This window comes from Arachis ipaensis, chromosome B4 (genome assembly GCF_059453495.1).
Source record: "Arachis ipaensis isolate K30076 ecotype BB chromosome B4, ASM5945349v1, whole genome shotgun sequence".
Lineage (NCBI taxonomy): Eukaryota > Viridiplantae > Streptophyta > Magnoliopsida > Fabales > Fabaceae > Arachis > Arachis ipaensis.
Genome location: NC_142439.1, coordinates 35916519 through 35921311, shown reverse-complemented (window position 1 = coordinate 35921311; position 4793 = coordinate 35916519). Strand labels below are relative to the sequence as shown.

Genomic DNA, 4793 nt, shown 5'->3' with positions numbered 1-4793 from the left:
CCCTGCAATTTCTTGAGAGATGACCAGAGGTTTGAATACTTCGGTTATTATTTTTAGGGGTTTGTTACTTGTGATAACCAAATTTTTATATGAGAGGATTCTTTGTTGGTTTTGAAACTATACTAGCAACGAGATTTCATTTTTGAAATTCTATACCATCAAAAATCCATTCATCAAACACCCAGCTTTTCCCTTGCTGCCGTTGAACGCCAGAAGGTCCTCTTTAGATTCGACCTCAGTTTTCATACTGAGGGCTTTGCACTCTTCTCTTGGGTTTACTTCAGTATTACTTAGAAGAGTGTTAGAAGGGGTCTCTGGGATCCTCTTACTCAGCTGAGCAATCTATACCTCCAGATTCCTAATGGAGGATTTTGTTTCAGTAATGAAACTGTGAGTGGTCTTAGAGAGATCGGAGACTATAGTGGCTAAGTCAGAGAGGCTCTGCTTAGAAGTCTCCATCTGTTACTGAGAAGGTGGGAATGTTCTGTTATTAAACCTATTCTAGTTCCTTCCACCTTGATTATTATTGAAGCCTTGTTGAGGCTTTTGTTGATCCCTCCATGAAAAGTTAGGATGATTCCTCCATGATGAGTTGTAGGTGTTTCCATAAGGCTCAGTGTGGGGATTCCCTGAGGAATTTCCTATATAGTGAACCTCCTCCATCATGGGTTGATCTGGATCATAGGCATCTCTTTCAAAGGAGTTTTCATGCGTGCTACCAGTTGCAACTTGCAATCCAGTCAGATGCTAAGAGATCATGTTGACCTATTGGGTCAGGATCTTGTTTTGACCCAATATAGCATTCAGAGTGTCAACCTCTAGGACTCCTCTCTTCTGAGCTACCCCATTGTTCACTGGGTTCCTCTTAGAAGTGTACATGAATTGGTTGTTTGCAACCATGTCAATGAGTTCCTGCGCCTCTTCAGGCATTTTCTTCAAGTGGAGTGAACCACCAGCAGAGTGGTCCAATGCCATCTTGGATAGCTCAAAAAGACCATCATAGAAGATATCTAGCATGGTCCAGTCTAAAATCATGTTAGGAGGGCACTTTCTGATCTGTTGCTTGTACCTCTCCTAGGATTCATAGAGGGATTCACCCTCTTTTTGTCTGAAGGTCTAAACTTCCACCCTAAGCTTGCTCAGTTTCTGAGGCGGAAAGAACTTGGTCAAGATTGCATTGACCACCTTCTCCCAAGAGTCTAGGCTTTTCTTAGGTTGAGAATACAGCCATAACCTAGCTCTGTCCCTTACAGCAAAAGGAAAAAGCATAAGCTTGTAAATCTCTGGATTCACTCCATTAGTCTTGACAGTATCGCAGATCTACAAGAAATCAGAGATGAATCTGTTAGGATCTTCCTGTGGAAGTCTATAAAACTGGCAGTTCTGTTGAACTAGAGTGACCAGTTGAGGCTTCAGCTCAAAGTTATTTGTACCAATAGCAGGTATAGAGATGCTCCATCCATAAAATTCAGAAGTGGGTGCAGTAAAGTTACCTAGGACATTCCATCGTCTCCTCCATCATTAAAGTTGGCTACCATGTCTTAATTCTCTGCTTCTTGTTCGAAAAGCTCTTTGAGGTTTCCTCCGGAGTGTTCTGTTCTAACTTGTTGTAAATGCCTCCTTAGAGTCCTCTCTGGTTCAAGATCAGGATCAAAGAGAGGTTCTTTATCCCTGTTCTAGATTATAAACAAGAAAAGAAAACCAAGAAAAGAAAGAATGGGAGTTTCTATGTCAGAGTGTAGAGAATTCCCAGTGAGATATCTAGAGAAGATAATAAGAATGAGGGTAGAGAGGGAGGTAAAATTCAAAATAATAGAGAGAGATATATGCTTGAGAATTTGAAAATTAAGAAGAAAGAAATTTTAAAATCAAAATATTTTTGTTTTATTTTTATTTTATTCATTTATTTCGAAATAATAAAGAAGAAGAAAAGAAAATTAAAAGCTAGGATAACTAATTAACTAAAGAGATTTGAAAATTAAATGGTGATTTCTGAAAATTAAAGAAAGAAGAAGTTAAACAAATATTTTGAAATTCAAATTTAAAAGAAAGTAAAGATTTTAAATTTTAAATTTAAAAAGAAGATAAGATAAGTAAGTTTTAAATTCAAAAAGAAAGATAAGATAAATATTTTGAAAGATAAGATTTAAAATTTAAAGATTTTGAAAATTAAATTTAAAAGATAGTGAAGATTTAAAAAGATAAGAATTTGAAATTTAAAACTTTAAAAGAAGATAAGATAGGAAAGATTTAAAGTAAAAAGATATGATAAAGATTTGAAAAGAGATTTTGAAATTTGAAAAGATTTAATTTTGAAATTTGAAATTAAAATAAGATAAGATAATATATTTGAAATTTAAAGGAAGATAAACAAAAGATAAGATAAAGATTTGAAAAAGATTTGAAAAGATAAGATTTGAAATTCAAAATTTAAACTTTACTAACAAGAGAGTACCAAACTTAAAATTTTTGAATCAAGATAAGAAAAGATAGCTAGGATTTTTGAAATTTTAAGTAATATATATATATATATTTCGAATTTTTAAAGAAGGAGAAAAGAAAAACAACTAAAAGATACCAAACTTAAAAATTTTAAGATCAAATGACACTTATTTTCGAAAATTAAAGGAAAAATAACTAAAAGACACCAAACTTAAAATTTTTAAAATCAAATGAAGAAATCAACAAGAACAATTCAAATAACAAGATGAACACTCAAGAACAATTTCAAAAATTTTAAAGAAAAAGATGAAAACAGACGGGACACCAAACTTAAAAACTGACACAAAACTCACACAAAAGATAAAGATTACTAAAGAAAAGAAAAGGTTTTGAAAATTTTTTTGAAAAAGAAAACAAAAGACACAATTAAAAAACCAACTAAACCTTAAAGAATACCTAATCTAAGCAACAAGATAGTCCGATAGTTTGTCAATCTCAAACAATCCCCGGCAACGGCGCCAAAAACTGGGTGCGCGAAATTGAACTCCGCACAACTGAATCGGCAAGTGCACCGGGTCATCCAAGTAATACCTCAGGTGAGTGAGGGTCGAATCCCACAGAGATTGTCGGATTGAGCAAGCAGTGGCTATTTTGTAGATCTTAGTCAAGCGATTAGAAAAAATGGTTGTTTGTTTGAAAGCATAAACAAAATAGTAAAGGAAACGAAATACCAGATTAATGTGAAAGTGATGATAGATATTCAGTTAAGGCTTCGGAGATGCGTATTCTTTCCGGATTAACTTTTCTTACTATCTACCTCAATAACGAATGATTCATTCAATGACAGCCGTAATTGACTAACTCATGTAGCATCCTCATCAAGTTAGTCTCTTCTAAACCATAGCAGTCCACCATATACGAGCAACTCATGTAGCATCCTCATCAAGTTAACTCATAGCTTCCCACTATAGCCGAAGGTGAAACACTAAGCAATCAACTCCCCTTCGCGATCCTACTCAAAATGCCACAGACAAGGTCGGATCTTTCGGATCAAGAATTGTTGGTTCTCTGACTCTAGCCTTAACGCCACAGAGACTTCAGTAACCCACAGTTAATGGGATTTTATGTCACTTATCCAAAGTCGCCCAGGCACACTATTGGAATCTGCAGTGCACACTCTCGCTATGGTTCAATGCTATCCAGGTCAGGACTCACACAGAACCCATGTAGAATGAGGATGAATGTCATGGTTCATCCTCAATTCATGAGATAAAGACCAAAAGTGCACAAGAGAATAGAATCAAACTTGTATTGAAATAAAAACAGTAATATTATTAATCCATGAGAATCAGTAGAGCTCCTAACCCTAACTTAGGAGGTTTAGTAGCTCATAGCTTACAAAAAGTAGTGTGAATTTGAAAGTGGTAGAAAAAGATCCTAAACAAGGGTGATCTTCTCCTATATATAATAACCTAATAACTAAGAAGTACAAAAGTATGATAGACTAGACTAAAGGTGCGAAAGTCCACTCTTGGGTCCACTTTGGTTGAGTACTTGGGCTGAGCTTGGCGTCCAACTTGAGGGATGGGCGTTGAACCACCATTAGAGGGTTGATTGGTGCTGCCTAGTTTCTTGGTGGGCATTGAACGCCCCAAAGGGGATGGTTCTTTGGGTCTTCAATGCTAGCTTGTCTTCTTGGGGCGTTGAACACTAGCGAGGGTGTAGCTTCTTGGCGTTCAACGCCCAATATGGGCATGCTCCTTCGAAGAAAAGTATAAACCATTATATATTTATGGAAAGCTCTGGAAGTTGGCTTTCCAACGCCGTTGAGAGCGTATCATTTGGACCTTTGTAGCTCCAGACATGCTCATTTGAGTGCATGGATGTCAGAATCTGACAGCATCTGCTATGCTTTCCTTGCCTCTGAATCGGACTTTGCCAAAGCTCCTCAATTTCAGCCAAAAATTATCTAAAATCATCATAAAACACAACAACTCAAAGTAGAATCCAAAAATATAAATTTTTCACTAAACCCTATGAAAACATAATAAAACTTAAATAAAACATAACTAAAATAATATGAAAATGATGCCAAAAAGCATATAAAATATCCGCTCATCAATAACTCATGATTTTCAATTGGATTAGAACTAGTTTGAATAAGTAACATATAATTTAACCTAGTATCACGCTTGAAATTTATGTAAATATAAATCAGAAATGTGCTTAACTTCTTTTCTTTACTAATTGACTAAGGAATTAGCGATTAAGAGATTAAAGGAAAATTGAATTGCCAAGAAATTGAAATATGATAATTTATGGTTTGTCGTGAATTGATCTCTGGATGTCTC

General features: G+C 35.3%; 1 non-coding gene across 1 annotated transcript; it reads left to right on the top strand.

Moving 5' to 3' along the window:
- The first annotated feature begins 1028 nt into the window (after positions 1 to 1028).
- On the top strand, positions 1029 to 1137 carry LOC148567180 (small nucleolar RNA R71). Its single transcript, XR_015882624.1, has one exon. It is a non-coding gene; the product is annotated as a small nucleolar RNA R71 (small nucleolar RNA).
- The last annotated feature ends 3656 nt before the right edge of the window (positions 1138 to 4793 follow it).